The 27,412-nt window shown below is 42.5% G+C and overlaps 1 long non-coding RNA gene across 1 annotated transcript; it reads right to left on the bottom strand.

Annotated features, from left to right (window-relative positions):
- Window positions 1–2,253: 2,253 nt before the first annotated feature.
- LOC144581605 (uncharacterized) lies at window positions 2,254–20,073 on the bottom strand. The gene is made up of 5 exons (XR_013532642.1): window positions 20,018–20,073; window positions 12,890–13,030; window positions 8,145–8,323; window positions 5,253–5,377; window positions 2,254–3,144 (listed from the first exon to the last, which is right to left on the bottom strand). It is a non-coding gene; the product is annotated as an uncharacterized LOC144581605 (long non-coding RNA).
- Window positions 20,074–27,412: the final 7,339 nt, after the last annotated feature.

Here is a 27,412-nt window from a genome sequence, read left to right as displayed (position 1 = left end):
GTGAAGCAAGATCACACCATTGCACTCTAGCCTGGGCAACAAGAGCGAAACTCCATCTAAAAAGAAAAACAAAGTGGCAGTTTCCCCTGTGCTCACTTGCTCTCTGTCTCCTGCCACCATGTAAGACATGCCTTGCTTCCCCTTCCCCTTCTGCCGTGATTGTAAGTTTTCCTGAGGCCTTCCCAGCCATGCAGAACTGTGAGTCAATTAAACCTCCTTCCTTTATAAATTATCCAGTCTCAGGCATTTCTTTACAGCAGTGTGAAAACAGACTAATACAGATACGAAGTCAGGGCATGAAGGTGTTCTATGTTTTTGACCACAGACAGCAGAAGAGCCAGGAGGCCAGAGCAGTGGAAAAATAGAGACAGCAATAGTAAATCCCTGCAACAGGTGGTTTGGGTGAATTAAATTAAGAGCCCCAAGAAATTCAAAGCAATACTAGGCTTTGAGCTTAAGTCTTCACCCTGTGATACAGCATAGCCTTGGGAAAGTCACTTTTCTCCCAAGATCTGTTTTCTGATGGGTGGAATGGCACAGTTGATGCCTGTGTTTCGGACTGTATATGGGATTAATATCCGAGAAATTCCTCTGTCACCCCAAAAGGGTTATGCAAATGGAATTACTGAAATAGCAGCCCAGAGCTTCTAGTTTAGGAAACAGGGTGCAGGCACACAAGGAAAGAAGGGAGCTGGGCACTGAGGAAGCTAAAGTGAGAAGACAGGGAGCTCATTGTTCTCCTGCAATGTATGAGGCACACAAAACAGAGAAGCTTGAAAAGCGGAAGCAGAACCCTGTAGAAGCACTACTCAGGCATAGGAGCAGGCTGGGTGCCAAGGGGCTCCCACAGGAAGTGAGTCTGGAGAACAAGAGGTGACAAAGGAAGACAAAAGTCTCTCTAAGGAGAGTGTGTTGTACTTGCTACTGAGAGGGACTAAGAGGACCAGTAAAAGCATCCAATGAGAGGAGGAGACACAGAAGCCAATGCTGGAGAAAGTGGCCAAGCCAGGCAGTCTGGTCAGATACAATCCCATTTCTTCTTCCTGGACATGCAGCCAACTATAACTCTCAGACTCCCTTGTAGTTAGGTGTGGTCACCTGACTGAGTTCTAGCCAACCTAATGTGAACGGAATGATATGGGTCACTTCCAGACCAGGCACTTACCAACCTTCTGCCTGTCTTGCTCTGTGCTATTTTCCATCCTTGAATGCTTGCACCCAGGATGACATTGGAAGCCAAATGTTGAAGATGGTAGAGCCACAAAACAAAAGGAGCTCAGGTTCCCAGATCACTGCTTGGAGGATAGAACCCTATCAGTCCTGACAACCATTTTAGACTCTATATCAGCAAGAAAAAACAATTCTATTGTTCCAGCCAATGTACAATTAGGGGTGAGTTTATTACAGCAACTATCATTAACTTAATTAGCATAGCATGATGAGGCTAGGGAGGCGAACGAGGAGACCACTGGCTGCATTTTAAAATAATCAGTCAAGTGAAAATTAGATAAGAGAGGATGTGGAAACAGGTGGGAGAAAGAAGAGGCTGGCAAATGGTATCTATGGATGGTTTCTGAAGACAGGACCCCAAAATAAAGAATATTGAAATGTTCTTTCACAAAAAGAATGAGCACCTCATGGCCTGAACAGTCCATGTCCACTCCTGCTTGGCAGTTCCCATCTACTCCATGGCCTTGGCCCTAGCACTTAACTGTTCCTTGGCTTTCTATTTATAGCCACAAAAGGAAAGTACCAATCAGATTTCTGTAAAGGGATTTCCAAAACTCCAAGTTCCTGCTCCTGCTTTTTCTTTCTTTTCTTCCCCCCAAATAATTTTTGATTGTTTAATGTGGGAAAATGTTTTATGAGAATTGCATTCCTTTCTGAGCCACTGCCTGGGTCATTTAAATTAAACAATAGACAAAAGAAAACATTAACTTGAGGGGACTTTATAATAAGAACCTTTAGGGCTGAACAGGATTGACTAAGAACATGAAAGGAACTGGAAGATTTGTGGTCATCTAGGCTACAGGAGAAAAAAGTTGAGCTTTCTCTTCTCCTCCTCCCAACAGGTATGCTCCAAAGATGAGGCCTTGTTAATTCTGTGGTCCTGTCAGTTTCTAATATTTCTAAAATGTTCTCAGATGCTCAGGCAAGCACAGACCAATGAACGAATGTCGATACTAAAGGCAAAGTTTTACAGGATTCTAAAGACATTCAGGCAAAGACTAGGTATAAACAGGATTTATTCTAATTACTATTATTATTTTTATTATTTTAATCAGATAGGTCTTTCCAGGACATGCAAGCTTAGCTTTTGAGTCTTGGTCATAAACCTTTGGGCATTTTTTCTAGTCCTTGTAATAGCAACAATGAGAGATTAAACTAGAAAATAAATCTACAAATGAGTAGCTATCTTATAATTAGTAAGCACTCTCCTTCATATAAAATTCCATGCCAGTCTCTAATAGCCACCCTCTGTACTCACCTAGAGCCTTTCATCTGAGATGCTCCAAGTACTTCTTGCTAATACCAGTGCCAATTCTCTCAAAATTTCTGTAAGTCAGGGAACTAGAATTCCCATTCATGAGGCATACTGACTGTTGCTGACATCTAAGCCCTTCTGTCTCCATCTTAGTAGTTATAGGTGGCGCTCCTGCCCCAGGTCACTGTGCTATCCCAGCCCAAGGAAGGGGAGAAAGGATTCTATCAAGGTTGGAAATTCTGGTTGTAGCCACATGGGAGACAATGGGACAGAAAGGAAGCTCCCCGTCATTGGAGTTAGACCTGACTACAAACCCTGACTCCTATGTTTCAGCAAATTAGCTACACTCTCCAAGCTTCAGTCTTCTTATCTATCATCAAGAATGGGGCTGGGTATAGTGGTTTATGCCTGTGATCCCAGCACTGGGGAGGCTGAGGCACAAGGACTGCTTGAGGCCAGGAGTTTGAGACCAGCCCGGGCAGCGTGACCCCATCTTTACACACACACAAAATTTTAAGTTATCTGGGTGTGGTGGGGCACACCTGTCATCCTAGCTGCTCGGGAGGCTGAGGCAGTAAGATCCCTTGTGTCCAGGAGTTCAAGGTTACAGTGAGCTATGATCATGTCACTGCACTCCAGCCTGGGCAACGAGTGAGACCCTGTTGAAAAAAATAATAATAAAATAATGTAACATAATAGTATGGTTCTTGACACATTAGGCACTTGATAAATACTTGTTTGGGGTATAAGGCCGTATCAGCCTTCGTATCCTCAATTTCACTGTATCTTTGGAACTAAGCAATATTGTATCTGGTTAATACTTGGTTGAAGGTCTGAGTGGGAATACTGCTCCTAGTAGGCACTCAATAAATCCTAGTGGAATTGTCTTGTGTTGTAAGAAGTCTATATCCAAAGTTCATGCCACCCAGCCAACTTGAGTTTTCCATAAGAACAAATGTTTACTTGCGATAACAAATATTATCTCAAGTAAATTCTAATCCCTGGGTTTGAAAGATTTTATTTAAGTGCAATTGTAATCCTTCCTCTTCACTATACCTGGGTTGATTTTCCAAATCCCATCCTGTTCTGCATTTATAACCAATGGAGAGTACTGTTATGAATTGTATCACTTCGTTAAATACCAATAAAAAATTATTAGTTATAGGGATTTGTTGAAAGGATTTCTTATGTAGAATTATCTAGTATAAATGTTAATGTATTAATTATACTTCTTGCATATGATTGAATTATTTTTAGAAGGTAAATGGTTTTGTCCTTTCAGATATTTGAAAACAAAATAATATGCTATAGATTATAAATAGCACATCCAACAAAAACCCACCCACATCATTCATCAATCAAAAGCTATAAAGTCACAAAGAATCCCCATTTTCTGCATCTGAAAATTAAAAAACAATTTATAAACTTATTTGGACGGCCATGATAATGATACCACATTTACTCAGAATTTATTGTCTAACCTCAGCTAGTTCAAAATATTGAATTAACTGAAAAGTAAGAATGAGGTTGCAGAAGGGAAGCATCAGAGCAGACAAAATAGACATTAAAATATTAAACATTTATATCTCATGGTTGTGAATTTCATTGATAACAGAGCTTTTAGAATATCACTCAGAGGTAAGTGCTCTTATTTTGTCCACAATGCTAACACGTTTTTCATTCAATTTTGCCCATTGCTGGTGGATGAAAATCAGCAAATCAGAAATGTGTAGACATTAGAAGTTCTTCTGGGTGTCAGCCCATAAGCCAAGAAATCAGCTGCTTTTTGCATAACTATTTGTCTGGCACTTCAGCAGATATTAAGGGAGAGAAAAGTAATAGTGATTGTCCTTGCCTTCTTCACCTTACACCTAGGTTGGGAGTAGAAAAGGGCTACCCACAGGAAACAATGAGAGAACAAATAAATTGTGCAATACTGGCCATGTGCACTAAAATAATGCAGAGAGGGAGACACCAGCATGGAAGACAGTATAAGAGACTTCACTGAGATCAAATCTTCTGAAACATTATAAATTACAGCAAGCTCTCTGTCTTAAAGACAAAAAAAATCTGAAAAGTGATATCTTGAAATCATCATGGGAGACATTTCTATTTGGCCCTAAGGCCAATTTTGAGACAATTACATTTTTACTTGACCAGGTGATAAGGCATTTAAGAGTGGGGACCTGCCAGCATCCATTCTTCTGTCCTGCAGAGCACATAGGTGTGCTGTGTACCAAAAAGCCACTCTATAAAATATGTCAAATTGAATTTCCAGGTCAGGGCATGTTACTATACTCTGTTAATGATTACATTAAAACCTAAACAAGTGGTAAATTTAGAAGAGATACAGGAAAAATGCAAAACCAGCTAAGAGCTCAAATGGACTAGAAAATACCTAAAATATTGGGGAGAAAAGAAAAGATTTGCTCAGAAGAGGTGAACAGGAAATTTCAGGAAACTTCGAGTATTTAAAACACAGGGATGATTTCTTTGCACATACATGGAAAACCAAATAAGGGAAAATCAACTTATGGGGTAGAAGGAGAGATTTCAATATCAAGGCATTTGAATGTATTCTTGAATAAAATTATGTTTTTTAATGTTTTCTTTCATATGCTGCTCTTTAAATGGTTCTGTGAAATCGCACAGAAGCAGAGTCATGGGGTCAGTGACATGTTCAGTATCCCGGGGTTGAATCACCTGTGTAAGGCCCACTCCCTCACCCCACCCCACCAGCCCTGCCAACCCACAAGAGCCCTGATACCTTCTGAGAAGGGGCTCCTTCTCCATGAGGTTCATGCAGATTATACCTGGAATCAGGATTCTGAACAAACCCTTCATGAACCACTCTGCTGAAGACCCAGGTTGGGAAAGAGGCCAATCTGTCTGCTAGAATGAGTAGAAAACAGTGCTGGTAAAGGCACGAGCCAAAGGTTCTGAAGGTGGGCAAATGTACACACACAAGACTCACTGCCTGCCTCCTTGGACACAGACAGATGCTGGCTTGGTGTGATTTAAGGGCCACCAACATAATTCTCCAAATCTCTTTCCCACCAACAAGAAAAACAAGCAATTCAATAAGAAAGAGGCCTGTGCTAGGCCTGGGGAGGCCAAGTCCAAATCTTCGTTCCATGTTATCTTGATCTAGTTTCTTCACTTCCCTGGGGCTCACTTTCCTCATCGATAAAATGGGATAATGTCATCATAATATACCAAGTTATTCTGAGGACTAAATGAGATTATGTATTAAGTGCCTGGTACAATAGGAGCCACACAATACATGCTCATTCTGTGATAGCTGCTGTTCTGCAACAGCAGGGGTCTGCTTTTGGCCTAACCATTGCTAGGTTGTCACTATCGCCCTTCTGTAAGTGAAAGTATAGCAAGGAGTTGCTCAGCATACGCATAGATAAATATACAGGTAAGTTAACTTCTGTTGCTTAAAACTAAAAATCTTAATAGGAAAATCCTCAGCTTGTTTTGTCAACCTAGGGAAGGAAGTTGACCAGGAAAGCACAAAAGACAGTGCTTCCAAGAAAATTAAATCACTTCAGTAGAATTTGAGGTATAAAATGAAGCAGTGGAAAAAATGGATGCTTTTATTCTTCCGTGTAATGTAAGTCAGAGGTTCTGCACATACATCAAATAATGTTTTAAGAATAACAGTTGTTCACTTGGACACTTCCAGGTAAAACCAAAGGTTTGAATCCATGCTGGCATAGAAAACACAAGAAAGGGAAATCACAAAAGACATGGCAGGAGCACAGAATCTCAATCGCAGCAGGCTGTGTGTGGCCAGTGACATTCTTCAGTTTTCCTTGCCGTTTTCCACTGCTCAATCAGCTCCACGTGGTAGAAGCGGCTAACCACCAGATCCACATGGAGCTGTTGGGAATGAATGCCACACTGGGCAAGCAGGGCCCTGTGGTTCCACAGGGAGGCGAGAGTACCAGGACTGCTCAGTGAAGAAGATGGGCACAAATGGAAACCAACCAAACCACTTGACTGAATGCCACTGCCCAGAAATATGTGACGGAGGCTGGGATTGGAGTGGGAATCAGTGAACCTGGTTAGAGCTTTCTGGGGTACTTAGAGGAAAAGTTATGCAAAGTGAGTTGGGCAAATTGACTGCAAGAACTACCCTGATTTAGGAAGAGAAAAGATAGGGAGGAGTCCAGAGCAGAGAATGGAAAAAACACCCCAGGCTGCCTCACCCAGAGCTTCAGGAACTTGGATAGGAATACCAGTGATAAGGCATACTCTAGTCCCCAGGATCCGGGGATTCAGTTTGAAAGTTTTCTCCCCTTTTTTTTTTTTTGCGCTTGAATATAAAACAATGACTGGCCACTAATGGTTGTCTCTCCCCCAGGTAAAACACAGACAACCAAAGCAATAAAACTTCACCAGCCAGACATAAACTGATGATATATGTTCCAGGTAAGTGGTTATCTGCAAATCTGTCCTAAATCAAATAATTCTCTCTCTTTCTCTCTCTCTCTTTCTCTCTCTCTCTCTCTCTGTCTCTCTGTCTCTCTCTCTCTCTCTCTCTCTGTCTCTGTCTCTCTCTCTCTCTCTCTCTCAGGCGCGCGCGCGCGTTTTCCGGTCCGTAAACAGGCAGGAAAAATTGGGGTTTCCCAGTCATGCACACGTACTTACTGCTCAAATAAACAATCTATTGGAACTTCTTGGTGGCATGTGAGGCTCAGGATGTGATTTCCACTATCTAGTAAATCATTAAGTACACAATAAGCATAGTAGATTTACAGTAGAGCCTAAGTGAAGATGCTATTGCTAGATTTATTCAGATTTTCTAAAAATATTCACTTGTTTTGTATAAGAAAAATGTTGCATAGGATGCTAAAAGTGGCATAAAATATTAGCAAAAACCTACTCAGAGTGTACATTCTAGGAAAAATGACATGACCTCAAATAATGCTATAACCACTATAACCTGAGTATTTTTATATGCAAAATGCTTTGTGTATATTGTTTACTTAATCCTCACGGTAGCCCTATGAAAGAGATTAAATTATTTCAATTTTATTCAAGTTCAAAAAGATTGAATTACTTGCTAAATTCACATGGTCACATGGTAAAAAGGACATCTATTGTTTCTTCTAGCTACATCTCCTGGTTTTTTTTGTTTGTTTGTTTGTTTGTTTTTGTTTTTCAATCCCAATATCTTTCCTCTAAGGATCTGGTCTTCAATATCCTCCTGTGGCTAAGGCACGCATGCGTGCGCGCATACACACACACACACACACACACACACGCACACAGTGTGCTTCTATTGGGCCAATCATGGAACTCTGCTTTCCTGGTCATCTGATACAAATCAAACCATTCAGAGTTCTTTAGTGTCTTCAAATTGGAACTAAAGTGAGAGAGTTCCTTTTTTCTGACCCTCTTGTGAAATGAAGCTTGGGCACATGAACTTTGGGGTTGCCAAAGCACATGGTTCTAGCCTGTTGGTAGATGCTGGTCTGAGGAAAGAAAGCCAATACCAAGAAATAATGAGGATATGAAATAAGAGACATCATAGATAGTGGTGTGCTGGTGTTTAACAATCAGTTCTCCAAATGTAGTTCTGACACAAATGGTGGTTGGTAATTCTCTTCAGGTAAGTAAAATAAAGTAAATCAACAAAGACACATACCGGAGCTTGACTCACTTTTCGGTGACATGACTGTTTTGCCACATCAAATAATTGTTCTCAAAATCTGAAAGAGCTTATAATTTTCAATGCTGTTCACAATGTGAGGACCACAGATACAACACACTTCCAAGGTCATTGCATTTTCAACGTTTTCTTCATCACTTTCTTAAGTCTAGAATCTGGACAATCAAAAAAACAATAGATTAAGCCTTGGTTTTAAGCATTCAGTCATTTCCACGGTTTAAATGCCTCCACTATGGCCATTTTCAAGCTTCCAAAACGACATAAATACATACAGAGTTGGAAAGAGATGCGTAATAGGACACCTCTGTACAAGGTTTCCACCATACCAATACCACAGATAGAAAGAATCTCAAGGGTGTAGATAATAGCCAAATGCAGCAAAATAATGGAGAAGTAATGAGAGTTTAGAATGTTACTTTTGTATTTAATATAATTTTTACTCATGAGTTTATAGCATTTATTTTTTAATAATGTTGTGTATTTAACAACTGGCTTACAAAATCCCTCAAAATCAAACAGTTGACTCTCAAGAATTAGCATGAGCCAGATTCAGCATCCCACAGGTTCCATTTATTTCTGAAAATAAATTTATTCCCACCCTGATTTCCAGAGCCTACAAATGCTCTAATTTGTTCAACCAATAGATAAAGTGACTTTTCAGTTGCTTGCAACCAAAAACTCTTAGCTAATTTAAGAAGCCCCTCTTGACTAGAGTGGACAGGGAAGGCTTCATCAAAGAGGCAAGGCTAAAGCTCCCACCTCTAAACTTAGCTTCAATTTTTGAAAAAATTGAAGAAATGGACATGCCTCCCACTTTAATAAAAAGAATCTTCAGTTCTGGAAAACCCGGTCATGCTGTGCCACGGTCCCTTTAAATGTCTTCCCAGATGAAGAATGTTTAATCAGCTGAACAGAGCCTCCAAGCCGTGCAGAACCCTGGAGGATGTCAGCAGCTCACAGCCTTTCTCCCAAGAGTCTCGGCATCATTCTGTGAAACTGCACAGGGTGGAGCCCTGGCTTCTCCCTGGAGAGGAAGTAGCTGCAGAAATGCCAGATGTGGCATTCCCACAGCAGCTGGTGGAGGGGCTGTGTCTCCCAGCATGAGGAGCAGCCGCAGAGACCGAGCCCCGGAAGTTTGCCGTTTCACAGGCCAAGGAGAACTCAAGCTACTTGGGGCTTGAGGCAACACAGGCTGATAAATAGAGCACAGTTCAGATCTGATTCTCCCACACTGCCTTTGTTGCCTTCCACCAGTGTTTGGAAAACCTGTTTAAAGAGTTATTCCAAGTGTTTTTTCAAGCCTCTAATCTGTCTTCAAAAATATCCTGGAGGAGGAAATGAAGATTGTTTGCTGCAAAAGACAAGGGTGGAATGGCCAGGAAAAGTCTCTTCAGAACACCTAGATGAAAGCCACAAATGAGGGTGGGGAGAGCTTGGACAGAAGCCAGCCAGGACTACTGCCCTGCGTGGCCTGCAGATTTTAGACTAAGGGAGTAACTGCAGTCCTCTGCTCTGTGTGAAGGCCAGGGGTGGGGGATGCGGTGGAGGAGAAGTGGGGGTGGAGAGGCCCTATAGGAAAAGGATGAGAGGGCTGGAGGTGGGGAAACGGGGGTGGGGGCGGGGGTGGAAAGTATGCAGCTCATCTTAGATCTTGTTTAATGTATGGTTTCAGGCTGGTGAGGTAGGAGATGGACCTTCAGCCCTGCATCCAAAGTTGATTAAAATCCGGAAATTTTCCATAATTGGACCTCATTAATAAATTCCTCTGGGTTCCAGGAGGCTCTGTAGAGGTAAAACAAGGGTTTGGAGAGATGAGAGCAACAGGAGGTTGTAAGATCCCAGACCGTGGACTTAATTCCACTTAATCGCCCTGGAGAAACTCCACATCCACCAGGACTCACTGAGACCTCCCACCCTCTGCAGCAGGGCAGGGATTTTTCTCATTCACTTCTCCTTATTTTTAACCCCTATTTCCAACATGAATAACAAGCTACCCCACAAGTTAGGACTAATGCTCCTCTTCCCTCGGGAGGACACTCAGCAGCCTGGGGAGGGGAGGCTTCTACTTCCCAGCCTCCTCTCTTCATTTCTCCACCCACCACCTCCCACCACTCCCTGCTCCACCTGTTTCCTCACCTCCCACTTTTGAGAACATCTATTCTCAGTTGTTAGCTTGACCTCCAATTCACACATAATCTCTATGATGTTTAACTTTATGTGTCAACTTGACCGAGCTAAAGGATGCCCAGATAGCTGGTAAAACACTATTTCTGGTTGTGTCTGTGAGAGTATTTTTGCAAGAGATTAATATTTTAATTGGTAGACCGAGTAAAGAAGATCATCCTCACCAAAGTGGCCAGTCATCACCTAATCCATGGAGGACTGACTATAACAAAAAGGCTGAGGAAGGAAGAAGACAGTCTCTCTGCTTGAGCTGGGACATCCATCTTCTGCCCTCAGACATCAGCCCTTCTGGTTCTCCAGCCTTTGAACTTGGACAGGGATTTACATTAGTACGATGCCCTCCCTGGCTTCTCACACCTTTGGGCTTGGACTGGAGCTACTCCACCAACTTTTCTGACTCTCTAGCTTATGTCCCACAATCATACAGCAGATTGTGGGACATCTCAGCCTTCGTAAGTATGAGAGCCAAATTCCATAATAAATCTCTTTCCATACATCCTATGAAAATTCTGTTTCTCTGCAGATTCCTAATACAATCTCAAACCTTGAATTGAGACCTTAGCATTAGCTCATTGCCATGCCACATCTTTAGTGGTTAACAAGTGGCAAGCTTGTTTGGTTTGTAATGTATCTTTTCTCTTTACGCTAGTAGAAGTGAGCCTAAGCTGCAAAACACCCTACAATCAGATAATTCAGAAAAAAAGAAAGAAATATAAATAAAGAGACTGAGCAATGCCCAAACTGGGGAGTCAACCTCTGAATAGGAGTAGGCCAGGGTCAAATGCAGGCTTTTGTCAGGGCTCCAAGTGGCTCATTCTCATAGCATCTATCTCTTGCAAATGTCTCCTTCCTTTCTTGAACATTTTAGTGAGGAGAATTACCCAGGAATACTATGTGGCATGGAAGGGGGATTGCAGTTCAACCTCAAAAACCATCCCCAAGAACCATCAACCTCCATCCACATGCACACCAAGGGGGCTGGTCCTCAGCCCCTCAGACTCACTCCCATCACGAGCAGTGTCTTCTATGAGATGTGACTTTTTTCATCTTGCAGGCTAGCTGAACCCCAGAGAAAAGGGAGTAGAGAAGGAGGGAGATGGAAGAAAGGATCAACTTGCCAATGACAGTGGAACCTGAGAAGGTAGTCATCCCAGATGTGCAGCTACCTCCTTACCACACCCTCGACCCATGCCCATCTCCACACCCCAGTTTCAGTTTGGGGAGCGTGAGAGCAGGCTGCCTCCTTCACTTCCAACGTTGCCTCTCTTTCCCTATCTCTTGCTAGAGTGCATTTGGAATGTTCCTTTCTCTTCACTCTTCACCGTTCCCTACTTTAACATCCCCTCATCCCATCCCAATACAGAAAATAAAAGGTTTCTTTGTGTTGCTCTCTTATGATTACAGAGAAATCTCAGGGGACCCAATATTGACATGAACTGGCCCAGTTCTCTCTACCTATCTTGGGAAAGAGTCCAGGAAACTTCAAAATCCTGCCCCCGGGGTTCCATTCCAACTATTTTACATTCTGGAAAAGTCAAAACTCTGGCGACAGGCCAGTGTGAAGGACTGAGGGAGGGATGAATAGGTATAGGTGGAGCTCAGTGGATTTTGAGGGTACTGAAACCACTCTATATGATACTATAACGGCGAGTACACATCATTATATAGATGGTCCTGGACTTACAATTTTTTGACTTTATAATGGTGTGAAACCATTGCAACAAAATTTCCAATTTTGATCTTTTCCGAAGCTAGTGACAGCGTATATGAGATATTCAACACTTGATTATAAAATAGGCTTTGTGCATTTGTGTTAGATGATGTTATGCAAATGTAGGATAATGTAAGTGTCCTGAGCATGTTTAAGGCAGGGTAGGTATATTAAATGCATTTTCAACTTACAATATTTTCAACTTACAGTGAGTTTATCTAGACATAGCCCCATCTGAGTCGAGGAGCATTCGCACATTTGTCCAAGCCCATACAGTGCACAACACTGAGAATGAACCCTAATTAAACAATGGCTTTGAAGTGTTAATGATGTGTCAATGCAGCTCCTTCTGTTGTAACAAAAATGTACCGCTCTGATGGGGGATGCTGATAATGGGAGAAGCTATGCATGTATGGGGGCAGGAGGCATGTGGGAACTCTGTACCTTCCTCTCAAAAAAAGTGTTTTATGTGATAACAGAGGATGCTTAATGAATGCTTGTTCAGTGCTAAATTTTAAAAAACCTAATTCAGACCCAGGAATTGGTATGGCACCCCTCAGGAGGGAGGACAGTGCTGGGCATCATCTCTTACTTGCTACTTACAGCCTGAGCCACATGACACCCTGAACTGGGCTTTTCAGGGCTTGGCCAGGTTTCACCTGGAATTTCACCCTTAAAAAGTGAAGGGTGAGGCTGGGTGCGGTGGCTCATGCTTGTAATCCCAGCACTTTGGGAGGCTGAGGCAGGCAGATCACAAGGCCAGGAGTTTGAGAACAGCCTGGCCAACACAATGAAACCTGATCTCTACTAAAAATACAAAAATTACCTGGACATGGTGGTGATGCCTGTCATCCCAGCTACTCGGGAGGCTGAGGCAGGAGAATTGCTTGAACCCGGGTGGCAGAGGTTGCAGTGAGCCAAGATCATGCCATTGCACTCCAGCCTGGGCAACAGAGCTAGACTCCATCTCAAAAAAAAAAGAAGGGTGGATGAAAAAGGAGTTCATTTTTTACTCCACATATATTTATAAATTGGAATTTTACAAGAATACCACCATGTCTTTCTTCTATAAAAATACAATAAAATAAATATAGAACTTTCCAATATTACTTAGTTAAGCCTCTGATTTCAATTATAAACCAGATGTCTGCTTGAACCATACTACTGTCGTGGATCCGTTACACTTGGTCTGCACTCCGCTTCTGACGCCTAAGATGGGTGAATCCCCTCCCTATGATTTTCTTGCCTTTATTCCCCTTCATCCTCTGCTTTGTCTCTGTTGCCTCAATGTAGCCCCGTACCAGTGTGTCACAAACTCCATCCCCTTCTCTGTTTGTGCAAGAAACCCAGGCTCACTCAGTTTTTCATGAGTCTGGTAACTCCATGGGGAATTATGAGAAGGCATCGCAGGGTTGCATCCCCAGCTCCCATGGGGAGTAAACTCCATTCCCTCCCACTGCCTGCCTTCCTTGACACCCCCACCAGAACTCTCATGAATTCATGTCTTTCCATCTTCTTCCAAAGTAGCAGAAGCTAACTCTAGTGGACTGAAACCAAAAGGGGAACTATGTTAGGATGAGAGGGTCTCAGGAAATCCAGATGGACCATAAGATCCGCAGAACCCTGGCGTCTCTGGGCCTCTCCTCTCTATGTAATGGAGATGGCCGTGGGTGTGGGATGCTCTCTGTACCTGAAGCATCCAGTTTGCCCTGGGTTCTCGGGAAATATTGATTCTCTTCTTCCCTTACGTAGGCCCGTGACTCCATGAGAGTGATCTTTCTACAATATCATGTGGCCATGCCGCTTCCTTGCTTATAACCCTTCTGTGGCTCCTCAGCTAGGAGCAGAAAGTCCTAGCTCCTCCATTTGCAGTGTTCTCTCTGCAGTTGTCTTTCTCAGCTTCTCCACCCATGCAGTGGGCTGTAGCTCTCCCTTAGCATCCAAGTGTCCAGCTACACAGAAGGAAAACTGGCTCCTCAGAACCCTAACCCTGAGTTCCTGGAAAGCAGTGTCAGATTGGCCCTTGTCTAACAATCTCAACCAGGAGAAAAGGGGTCTTGGAGCAATGAGTCACGCAAAAGGGGAACGATCCACAGCTAGGCATGCACAGGCGTGATCACAATCTCACAGATGGCTAAGGAAAATTCCTCTGAAGAGTTGATATTTGGGTATAGGTTCCAAAAGGGCATTTGTTTTGTTTTCATTGAAGGAAAACAAAGCACAGACTTTGAAATCAGATCCATTTGGTTTTGAATCTCTGCTTGGTCATTTAATAATAACTGGGCAGTGTTGAGAAAGCCACTTAACCCCTCTGGTCCTCAATGTCCTCATGTATGAAATGGATATGGCTGCCGTTCACAGGGTGGCTGTGGGTGTCGGATGTGCTCTTTATCTGAAGTTTGTGGTGGGTTCTTGGCAAGTATTGATTCTCTTTTTCCTTTACATAGGTCCTTGACACTGTGAGAGTGATCTTTCTACAACACCATGTGGCCATGCCACTCCCTTGCTTAAAGCCCTTCTGGGGCTCCTTATATTCATCAGCATAAAGCCCTAGCTCCTTGAGATAACATAAAAAGCTCTGGAAGCGCTCTCTGCTGTCCTCTCCACTCACTCCCCACCACTCCTGTGCCCCCACCATGGAAACGACTTACTGTACCCAGCACCCCTCGTGCCCTCTCTCCTTCCCTGTTCCTCTTTCTCACACTGACTCCCCAGCCTTGTCTGCCAATGTCTACTCCTTCCTGAGGTCTGTTTACTCAAGAAAATCCTCCTCAGCCATCGCTTCCATCCACAATGTTGTACTAAGAGTCTCTTCCAGATGCTCCTGGTTAGAACCCTCCTCACTGTCCCTGAGAACCAGCTCAGACAGTGATAATATACTTAGAAACTCTGCTTTGCAAGGCAGTCCAGTCCACTGCTGTCTCTAGAAGGTTCTACCACTCCCATCCTAACTGGCAATAGAGCCAAAAATGCCTCTCCATAATTTTCACCCAATGATCTTGGATTTCACTACAGAACAACCCTCAAATTACTTGGAGCTTGAATCTTACTACCGCAAATCTATCCTTCCATTCCTCTTACTGGACCTCAAGAGATGTGGTCCAGTGAACATCCATCATCCTGTAATATTCTCTGATTTTTCAGTATTCTTCTCAAACCCTGGTGCTCTTAGGTGAGTCCAACCACCACCTCCCTCATTATGGATCCTACAGACCTAGGCAGCCTCAGGCTGAGGGGCTTTTTTAATCCAGGTAAGCAAGCCTGCTTAGGTCCTGTGAGCTTCTGGTCAACCACAGCCCCTCCTAGCCCTTAGCATATGACCTGCTGTAGTGCCAGGTCCTATCTCTCCCCACTCGCAGACTTATGCAAGTGCCTAAAGTTACACAATAAGCCAAGGCAGAGACTAGGAGATGTCTCAAGATTTATAATCTCTAGTCTAGTGTGGTTTAGCAATTCACTTGTCCACAATTCTTTGAACTCATGGCCTTATATATGTTAATAATAGAAAGTATGGCTAATGCATATTGAAGGTTTACTCTCCGCCAGGATAGACTAAGAAATATACATGAGGTTTCTCATTTAAGCCTCACAAGTCCTTAAGAGTTTTACAGATGAGGAAACTGAAGTTTAGGGAGATTAAGAAATGTAATCCACTAGCTTAATAGAATGAAGGCTTTAGTTTGACGTCAAATCAGTAAGGTCTCAGAGCATATTAAATATGACAGCTGTGAACTCCCATATTTCTTTTCTAAAAATAGGAATCTCCTAATTTTAAACCCCCCAGTGACTGGACTTGATTTCAATTAAACACAGAGGAAGATAACTACGTCAATCAGGTGAAGTCTGGGGGTACAGAGTACTAGCAAGCCCGCAGGGCACAGTCTTCTCAAGTGTTCTCCTAGGCATGGACAGGCCCCTCCTTATGAGACGTTTAGAAGTCCTAGAGCTTTTGCCTCACTCACTCACCCCATTTCTAACCCTGAATGTGGTGTGAGAAAAGGTCTTGCAGCCTTGAAAAGCTTCTGTAGACATTTGCTGTCTCTCTTACATTTATATAACAAGGCTTAACTCTGATTAATTAATTTGATGACCTCCAGTCAATCTGGTGTCAGAACTTCAAATTGTGGTAAAACGTTATTTATTTATTGACCACAGTTGCTTAAAACCTTTCTGGGGCTCCTCATATCCCTCAGTATAAAGTCCTAGCTCCTCAACGTACCATAAAAAGCCCTGAAAGTGCTCTCTCTCGTAAAAAGCCCTGAAAGTCAGTAATAATTTCTTTTTATAGCTAAGCCATGAAATGAGAAATTGGCATTGGGTTAGGTCGGTTCCCAGGTAAAAGAGTGCTCATAAGCCTAGTGGCTTTCTGGTAACACTGATCCACCCAGGACTGGTGGCTAAAGATGTTCTCAGTCACGTCCCTTCCCTTGTAATCCCTGTACAATGAACAGAGCTTTGTCCACCAAACCTTTCACCCAGTCCTGGAGCTCAGGAGGATGAGAAGCTGTCAGCCAATGTTCTGCACAAATGCTCCCCATGGACATTTCTGCTAATTGAACTCAGATCTTGCCTTGCTTGTTCTGAAGCAGGATCAGAGATCCGACTGCTGACTGTGTGGCTTCCCAGAAGATTTGGAAACATGCTTGATGTGGGTATGGGACAGGGACAGGGGAATTCTTGTGGCCTGGGGGCAGAAGAGGGCTCCAAACACAACATTAGGGCTTGGCAAAACCCAAGAGCACCATGCCAAGACCTTTTCCCTTCACTTTTAAGCCCATTTGCATTTGAAAGGGAACTTAGTCCTCATTTCAGGAGTGAGTACACATTAGTCATTAGGGTACAGTGATAGTAGCACTGGGGACTCATAGGTAGAATGCCCCACCCCTTTTTTTCCTATTCAATTTCTTCTTATCCACCAGAATCCAGTTAATTTCCACCAGAAATTCTCCATCAAGTCTAGCTCACAGTAACTACTAGCCTATGACAACATAACACTTGTTGCTAGAAAGATATCCCTTGGCATGTACAGCCTATGGCATCTCTTGAAATTTTCAAACCATGTGTAGTTATACATATATACAGACATGCATATTACAACTTTTCATGCTCTTACTCAAAAACTGTTTACTGATAACCTACTGCTGCCAGACACTGAGCGGGGGACTAGGGAGATGATGGAGAAAAAGGTAAGCAAGGTCTTGACCCTTGCAGACCTCACAGTGGGGAACTGTATGACTTGGTGACTGTACCCATAGGATTTTAATTTATGGAGGTGACTAAGTGATGACACAAAAAGCCTGATGCTATTGAAAGAAGATATTTATCACTTACATTGCCCCAGAGAAGGCACAGAACACCGTGCAACGCCACCTAGGGAGCACAGGTTTTGGTCAAGAGGCAGAAGCAGAGCAAGGAGGGGAAAGGCTAGGCTGGGGCTTTCACTGGGGTTTCTGCAGGAAAATAAAACTGGGCAGAGTAAACAGTTTAAGACTGGCTAGTCTGCATCGTTCTGGAGGGCTTTGGGCTCTAGCACTGGTCTCTAGTTGTCTGATAACTGGCCCTGGAATGAATTAGGGCAGATAAATACTGGACTGGTATATGGGAGTTAAAGGGGCTACTGAGGGTATAGACACTATAGATCTATTGGTCGGTTCACCAATGAAAAGCAAGCCCTTTGTTATCTGTAAGACAAACACTAGCACGGTCAGTCTCTCCCTGAACAGCAAAACTTTCAAGATGTCAAAACACCATAAAGTTCAAAACATGTTTAAAAACCTGATTAATACACTCTCTCCTTCAGGGTTCAGAATGGACATCAGAACCTGCTCTAGATATTTGAAACAAAAGGGATTTAGTGTAGGAACAGAATGTTTACAAAATTACTGAAAGGGCTGAAGAGGAAATCAGCGTCTACCAATGGATAATTTATTTCAAGAACATACAGTTCTAACTTGCATCTGGAAGTAGCAAAGATGCTGCTGCTCCCAATACTGCTGTCCTTCTAAAGTATCATATCCTCACAAAGCTGGTGACTAGACATGGAATACTGGTCTACCTGCCTCAATGGACTCAACCATCTATATAGCCTTGCTTACCAGGAAGATGGTTGGGTCATCAGTGTACAGTGATAGTAGCCCTGGGGACTCATACTTAGAATGCCCCCCTCCCTTTTTTTTCCTATCCAGTTTCTTCTTATCCAGCAGAATCCAGTTTATTGCCACCATGATTTCTCCACCAAGTCTAGCTCACAGTAACTAACAACCTATGACAATGTACTTGTTGCTAAAAAGATATCCAACATTGTATGTATTTCTGAGTTTTGCGAGTGGAGGAAGGAGGGGACAACTGTGGCCGCAGATGTTTATGTTCTACACAGTCTAACACACAAACGAAATATGTGATAAACACACAAAACTGAACTGCCTCTCTGTCCTACAACTGATAGATTTTTAGGCCAGAAGGTTGTCCAGCTGACATTTCTATTCCAGGCTGGAGAGGTCTGTCTGTCTCACACTTTTTTCAGCTGAAAACTCTCTACTCTTCTCTGAAGATACAGCTCAAGCACTGCCTCCTTTGTGAGGCCTTTCTTCTTCCTGCTAAGAACTGGCCACTCCCTCCTTGATCCTCCCCATGGAAGCAGAAGCAGACTCTCATCACAGTGCCTACCATACTTCTTTGCTCTTATACCAATGTCTCTCTGCTTGACTGTGAGATGCTTCAAGGCATTCCATGGCATGGTGTAGAAACAGAATAAGTGACCTTTGGACGAATGGGAAAGGCTGAGGCTCTTACCACAGAGCCAAGATGCAGGTAGGGATTCCAATGGAGCCTGCTACACAGTTCAGTCACAGAGGAGCTGAGTGGGTGAGTCCTGTTTTCAATAAGGCTAAAATCTCAGACAGTGTTAAGACATCTTAGCTCTGGTACTGTTTGGGGAAAAACACTGTAACAAATAATTAAATAAGAGTAGCCTGAGCAGGGATTAGGAAGCAGAAGGAAGTTTAATATCTGTGCATAACTTAGAGATACCAGGTAGTTTCCGTTGCAACTAACAGAAACACAACTCAAATAAGACAAAGGAATTAAGAAAGAATATACTGACCAACATAACTGAGGGGTCAAGGTGCTAGCTTCAGGTATGCCTGGGTCCAGTCTGTACCCTATGTCATCAGGGGTCTGTCACTTCCTCTCAGTTTTCCTCTTTAGCCTGTATTCTCACACTGACTGTCCCCATGTGGTAGCAAAAATGATTATTTTTTTATTTTACTTTTCTCAACTTACACTGTATCCATTCATCAATCTCAGTAGAAATAGAGTCTCTTTCTAAATACTTCCAGCAAAATATTTCAGCATTGACACTGACTTGGACCAGTCTGGTTCCAAGTACCCTTCATCCAAGCCAGAAGAATAAAAGATGCAGGCTTCCATTGGCAGGTGCTGTGTTAACCCCTGAAACGGGGGACTCCATGGGTCAGATCAGCCACACCAAAGCCCATGGGCTGAGAATGGAAGGAGGTGGCCCTCACAGGAAAATCGAGGTGGTGTTATCAGAAAGAGGCATGTAACTGGTGGACATGGAAAACAACAGCTGTTTCTCGCAGTGGTTAACTAGTATTTTGCTATCTCCAAAGCCTCATTCTCATTTTGAAAGAGACTTTCAACTACTCAAGAGCAACAGCAAAACTGCAGCCATTCTCAGGGTGCTTCTTGGATGGGCTGCCCAATGAGATTGGTACAAAACAAAAAAAATTTGACATCATTTCTAAGTTTCAGTTGAGACTGGGGAGAGAAAGGAAAAACCCATCAGTTTCGGGTCTTGAGTAGTAAAACGAGAGTGAGAGGGAAGCGGGGAAAACGCTTGGGATGTAAATGGAATGAACAACAGAAAATAATTAAAAAGGAAGTGGCTTCCTCTCGTTTGTCAGTCGGGCCTTGTGAGGAACAAGAGCGGTACCTTTTCTGGAGCCTCAGCTGCTCTGCTGCCTTTCCAGCCGCCTCCTTGGGAAGAATGAGGCCTTAACAACCAGCATGGTGTCAGGGCTGGCCTCCACCCAAGCCTGAACAGTGCCCCCATTGAGAGACCCCAGGGGCAGCCCTGGAAGCCTCTCCCTTCTCCTGCTCCCCTCAATGGGCTATTTGTGGGACTAACAAGGACTGGGAGACACACTGCCCATCTCCTCCGAGTCCCCAACAGCTGCAGAATTCCGCAGGAACTCCACAGGGCCCCTCCACATCCCTGCAAAGACACCAACCAGAGGATGCTGGATGCAGAAAGGGGTCTCCAGGCGCCTCCTGGATGAGGGAGAAAATACTCCTCAGTTCTTTCCTTCCTCCCAGGCCTTTCTCCCGTCTCCTGGGATAGTGACTCTCCACCCCAAAAATATTTGGTAGCCTGCCTTCCTGCCGCTTGGATACCCTCCCTGTTCTACCCTCCTTGCTGGCTGGGAGAGAAAAGAAAGGAGAAATAATCTTCTTCTAAAGATAAGAGTTCATGATTGCAGCCATGTCCAGATATTTCATCTTCATTGTCCACTTTCTCTGCTGAGATGAAGTGACCCAGAGTGGAAAGTGGAAGCTAAAAAATTCTCATCACAAACCAAGATCACAACCACTGTTCCCATTGATCTTTTAATCTCTCAACAACACAAAGGAGCAGTAACAGGCCAGGCATGGTGGCTAACTAACATCTGTAATCCCAGCACTTTGGGAGGTTGAGGCAGGCAGATTACCAGAGGTTAGGAGTTCAAGACCAGCCTGGCCAACATGGTGAAACCCTGTCTCTACTAAAAATAAGAAAAATTAGCTGGGTGTGGTGGTGCACACCGGTAATCCCAGCTACTCAGGGAGGCTGAGGCAGGAGCATCACTTGAATCCGGGAGGCAGAAGTTGCGGTGAGCCGAGACCACACCATTGCACTCCAGCCTGGGCAAAAAGAGCGAAACTCCATCTCAAAAAAAACAAAAATCAAAAACAGAAAAAGGAACAGTAACAGTCATGTATTCTATTTCTCCTGAGCCTATTAGGTAACAGTTGCTAATTGCCTTGAGGAAACAGACAAGCATGCTGTCTAGAACAGACAAGTGAGGAAGAATCATCCCTGACTTTCTACCTCTGTGGGATATAAAGGCTTGCTTGTATCTTTCCACTTAAGAGATGCAAGTTGACCCCCTGCCCACATCTCTCCTTCCAGGAGCTTATTGTTGCACATGAAAATCCCATTCTTGTGATATTCCATGTTTGTCGGTCCGAGCAAGTGTATTCTGCATGAATAGAAGCATGCCCGTTTTGGTGGAAAATTGCTGAAGTGTAAGCACCCTTGGCTCCAGACATCAGCCTTTGTAAGTGATTAACATTAGGGTGCTATGTAGTTGATCCTGCCCTTCCCAGAGTCACAACTGGGATAAAACAGAGAGAGAACAGCCCCAGGAAAACCTTGTACCTACTTTGCAATGAACAGAATCTGTAGGGGGATCTGGTACAACTTAAACTTTGTTCCCCCAACAAAAAAGGTTAGGATCTAACCTCATTATTCAGGGTCAGGGGACTGTTTTCCATGCCAATCCAAATCTTACTCATTATTAGATCATTGGAAAGCCTTTCTTGTATCAATTTCCATATTATTTCCCTTAAACATACAGACATTCATCCTGGTCTTGCTCCAATACTACATGCAATCTAATCCCATAAAATCTTCACCCTTTCAGATGAATATTTCCATATAGAAATCACTCATCCCTCCTCCTGAGCTTTTCTATTTTGGGCTAAATCATGGTTTTTGCAATTTCTGCAACAATTCCATATATGATACAGTTGCCTGATTTTTAACTAGTTGGTTGACTGTCTCCAGACAAACTCTGTTTTTGTGGTTTTTGTTATTTGTCTTGGACTCAATTAAGCATATGGAACTCAGCTGAGGTTTGACAAGGGTTAAAATACAGACAGGCCATTGCCATCCTCTATCGGAGGATTCTGCTCCCATGAATGCACTCTAAGACTCGATGCTCATCACATGGCACCCAGCTCTTATTGGGCTTCCTCGGTGATAAAACTCATGAGACTTTTCACATGAACCCCTGTTAAGCCAGTCAACTGGGTTTTTTTTAACTGAAGATCGCATATTCATTTCTCATTTAACTTTATCCCCTTAGTTTCAGTTCATTGATCTAACGTGTGGAGCTCTTCTAGGAATATTGATTCAGTTAGTAAACCCTCTCAAATTTATGTAACATCCAAATATGTCTTCTCTATTTTCATTCAAATTGTTGATGAAAGTGAAGATAAGACCAAAAAGCTTCAATATCCGAGACCAAATGTCAGAGACATCATCATGTCCTGTTCAGAACCATGTTGATACAACGAAAGCAGATGCCAGATGCTGACGAGTTCAGTCCTGCTTCCCAGCCCAGAGACACTTTACATAAAAGAATACCATATTTTTGGACATAAGAAAGTATTCCTATATTTTCCTTAAGTTGATATTGGATAGGGGTGTTCAGTATGGCTTTTCATACTATGCACACCTAGGATTCTATGGAGGCAGAAAGAACAGCCTTTTACCCTACCTTATCCATTAGGTAACAGGCCTCTGATCTTTAAAGAAGATTCTTTTTTATTAAAACAGCCTTCTTTCAAAGTCCTATGTTTCCTTTCTAAGAGAGTTTCCCAGATTACAGCTTATCCAATCAACATGACAATAAAAGACACATCAAAACCTTAGCCCTGTATTTTCCTAGGGTTCTCTAAATCCTGCCCAAAGAGGTGCTGTTTTCATTTCCCAAGAAAAATAGAGCCCTCGATGAATTATTTGCAAAAACTAGCTGAAATTCTAAATTCAAGATCTAGAAAAGCAGATTTGATTACGAAGTTAAGACAGGTTTAAAGGTAGAAGCTCTCAGTTTGAATACAGAGATGCCTTTGGCAAAGTCATGTGAAAAATGCAAACACATCTCAATCAAATGTTTCCCCTGAGCCACTTTCCAGCTTCATGTCTAACAGAGGTTGAGTGTGAGCTGAAGAATGGTTTAGATAATAACATGAGAATAAATAAGTCACTTATTTGGGGATTCTAACAAGGGTGAAAAGTCACTAAGAAAAAAGTCACAGCTAAGTTTAGATTTTGAATTAGCTTCATCACGGGATGAGCAAGGAAAACTCAAATAATTCTATTTCTTTTAGAGTTCACCCACCAGAACATTAATTCCTTTCCTATAAGATTCTATTACAAATAAGTTGGATCATAGCTCACCTTGCCATATTTCAGCCTTGTAAAAGAAGACTTCTAGAAGGGATTAGCCTCTCTCTTTTCAAAACCCCTGTCATGTGTTCTTCTTGATTATTTTGCAGGAATTGTTCTGATAAAATATTGTTTTTCTCCTCCAGGTCCAATGCCCATCACCTTCTGACACAGTAAATCTTTCCCTCATAATATGTCCCCATCAATCCCTTCCTGTTTTCCCCTATTTGCTGTTAGAATGACATAACAACTGAATCCTTCATGCTCGGGGGCCTCTCTTTTCTTCAGTATCCAAATGTAATTATTTGAACTGCAGGAAGTCTGGTGTCCATCTCAAGCTTCCAGAGGCTCTGCCACAGGAGGCTCCTGCTGGGTGGGTGCCGGTCACTTACCTCCCAACCCCTGCTCCTGGCTCCCGCCAAGCTTCTCAGCCCTCTTGCTCACCCTCACAGCCCTCCTTTCTTTGCAGATACACTGTTTCCCTTCTTTCCACAAGGCACCACTAACATACAGCCATATTGCACAGGACTTACACTGAAGGTTTGGAAATTTTGGAACGGCACAATACAAAATTGGACTCAGCATCACTGTGGCTAATGTCTATCCATAAGGAGTCCCTTCCTGGCCAAGTTACTGGGCCTGCCCTCAGCATGGGATCTCTGGCACCCTTGCTGTCCTCTCTGCCTCTCTCACCCAGGGAAAACTCAATCTTCTTTAACAATAAGAGAGAAGAAGAAGAAAGAAAACAAAATAAACAAATGACCAAAATCTATAAAAACTCAGCAGTCCTGAATTGCAGACATGTCTGCATTCAGATTTGTTTTTGTTTTTGTTTTAGTAGCAATTAAAAATGTTTACCAAGCAAAAAACTTAGCAAGCAAAAAAATAACAATACAAATGCACAAAATCACTGCAGCATGTTTTAAAATCATATAGCACATCTCTATGATGTAATAGCATTTGGTTATTTAAGGTTATCTGGCTTCCTGCATAAGGCTCAGCCTCCAAGCAGTTATTAGCAGCTTCTTTCAATGGTAGGAAAATTACTCATATAATGTTTAGGAAAATTAGGATTCAAAATTGTATGAACTGTGACTTCAACTCCATAAAAAATCTGGAGGAAAGCATGCCAGATTATCAACAGGGATTAAAGAAATAGGAGTGATGGCTATTTTATTGTTTGAGTTTCCCTGGGTTTTTAATTTTTAAAAATAATGCCAACTTCTATTTTAGATTCAGGGGTTACATGTGCAGGTTTGTTGCATACATTTATAGCATGATGCTGAGGTTTGGGATGGGAATAATCCTGCCACCCAAGTAGTGAGCATGGTTTTCTTCAACCCTTGTACTGTTTCCTCTCTCTCCTCCAGTTGTTCCCAGTGTCTATTATTCCCATTGTTATGTCCTTGAGTACCCAATGTTTAGCTCCCACTTATAAGTAAGAACATGTAGAATTTGGTTTTCTGTTCTTATGTCAATTCACTTAGGATAATGGCTTCCAGTTGCATCCATGTTGCTGAAAAAGACATGATTTCATTATTTTTCATGACTGTGTCATATTTCATTGTTTTCTTTATCCAGTTCACTATTGATGGGCACCTAGGTTGATTACATGTCTTTGCAATTGTAAAGTTGCAATAAATATGTGAGTACATGTGGCTTTTTTGTAGTACAATTTATTTGCCTTTGGGTGTATACCCATAATACAATTGCTGGGTTGAATGGTCCTTCTGTTTAAGTTCTTTGAGAAACCTCCACAGTGCTTTCCACAGTGGCTTTCCACCATGGCTGAAGTAATTTACATTTCCACCAACAATGTATAAGCGTTCCCTGTTCTCTGCAGACTCACTAGCATCTGTTTTTTGGCTTTCCTATAATGGCCATTCTGACTGATGTGAGATGGTATTTCATTGTGGTTTTGATTTGCATTTCTCTGATGATTCGTGATTTGGAGCATTTTTGCACATGTTTGTTGACTGCTTGTATGTCTTCTTTTGAGAAGTGTCTATTCCTTTTGCCCACTTTTCAATGGGGTTGTTTCTTTGTTTGTTGAGTTGTTTAAGTTCCTTGTAAATTCTGCATATTAGACCTTTGTCAGATACATAGTTTACAAATACTTTCTTCCATTCTGATAGTTTTCTTCTGCTGTGCAGAAGATCTTTAGTTTAATTAGGTCTCACTTGTCAATTTTTGTTTTTGTCGCAATTGCTTATGGGAACTTAGTCACAAATTCTTTCCCAAGACTGATGTTCAGAATGATGTTTCCTAGGATTTTTTTCTGGGATTTTTATAGCTTGAGGTCTTATATTTAAATCTTTAACCCATCATGAATTAATTTTTGCATATAGTTAAATGCAGGAGTCCAGTTTCAATCTTCTGCATATGAAGTTATTCCAGCACCATTTATTGAATAAAGAGTCCTTGTTTATTTTTGTTGACTTTGTCAAAGATCGGATGGTTATAAGTGTATACCTTTATTTCTGGGTTCTCTATTCTGTTCCATTGGTCTTTGTGTTGGTTTTTGTACCCGGTACCATGCCATTTTGATTAATATAGCCTTATAGTATAGCTGAAAGTTGGGGACTGTGATGCCTCCAGCTTTGTTGTTTTGGGAACTTAGTATGGCTTTGACTATTCGGGCTCTTTTTTGGCTCCATATGAGTTTCAGAATAGTTTTTTCTATTTTCATGAAAATGACATTGATAGTGTGATAGGAATAGCATTGAATCTGTAGATTGCTTTGGATAGTATTTGCCCATGTCTTTTAAAGCCCACTGGGTAACCATTGTTTTTTATGACCATGCAGATCATTAAGACTTACTTATACAGACATGGGCTTGGCAGATGCAAGTCTATTTTTAGGCTGGGGTTTACCCTAATGCCAGGGAAATATCCCCTTGCACAAGATTCAGCTCAAGCCTCACCCATGTAACTCTCCATACCCCTACCCCGTGGCCCCCTTCCACTGTGGATTTGATTGCATTCTCCATCTCCAGCCTATAATGCTTTGTACAAACTTTTTTCAGTCCTTCTCACATCTCTATCAGTCAGGGTCTCAGCAACCTCATAATGAAGAGAGTTTAAAACAGAGACTCTTTACAAAGAAGCAGACTGTAAGGAGACCACAAAAGTTAGTGCATACCACAGGGCAAATAAGAGGAGCTCTGTTACTATGCCTTGCCTGGAAACATAAGAGGAAGAAGCAGTTATCAGAGCCTGCAGGGAGAAGGAGAGGTATGCTTAACAGGAGCCACAACCTTGATTAGAGGAATGCAGACAGTCTGGAGCAAACCCTCAGGAAAGAAGCCACTGGAAAAGCCCTGCGTTTGGCTCTTCCTCCCTCCTTCCAGTTATCTGCTGGTGCTGAAGCAAACTCCAGCCGGAATCCAGGGTCAAGAGAGACCTTTCCTGTGGTCCATACAGGGCAGCCTCCAAAAGCAGAAAGTGGACCTGGAGGGCAAACCAAAGATTGGCCACAACAACACACCGTCATGATTGATTCATAGGCTTGCCAAGTGTCTGCTGCCGGAGAGATTCTCTTTAATTTTACAAAACACTAGAGCTCAAGGCTGCATCCTCTATACTTCAGAACATCCAGAGCCAACCCCGGCGCTGTCCTCTCCCTTCTCCTGAGGTGGTCCTTGCTACATCCTTCCTGCTTTCTACATCTTCCCTCCTCCCTCATTACCCCACTTCCTCCCATGCTGGACAATACCCTTCTTCCGTCCTTTTTCTCAAATCAGCATACGTTCAAGGGTTATTGTATGTATCAGATTTCTAACTGAAGAATAGTTGGTAAAGGTGGATGAAAGGCAACTCAGAGTAAGGAACAACTTTAAAACCCTTATTAGATATCTGTTTCATAAATATTCACAAACCATTCTCCGCTGTGAAGAATTTCTCAGCTACATACCACCATCTTCCAGAAACCCAGGCCCCTTCCAGGGCCTTCTCTATTGACAGTCTTTTACAACCCTAAATTCTGTTCTACTCTTCTTTGTCCAAACCTTAATATTACTTTAATATTTATATTTTACTATAAATATTTATATTTTAGTATAAAGTATACATATTAAAACGGAGAAAGAAGGGGAGAGATGACTGACAGGAGCCGCA

This window comes from Callithrix jacchus, chromosome 2, assembly GCF_049354715.1.
Source record: "Callithrix jacchus isolate 240 chromosome 2, calJac240_pri, whole genome shotgun sequence".
In the NCBI taxonomy this organism is placed as follows: domain Eukaryota; kingdom Metazoa; phylum Chordata; class Mammalia; order Primates; family Cebidae; genus Callithrix; species Callithrix jacchus.
The sequence above is the reverse complement of the archived record's forward strand: the minus strand, read 5'-3'. Positions and strand labels throughout refer to the sequence as shown.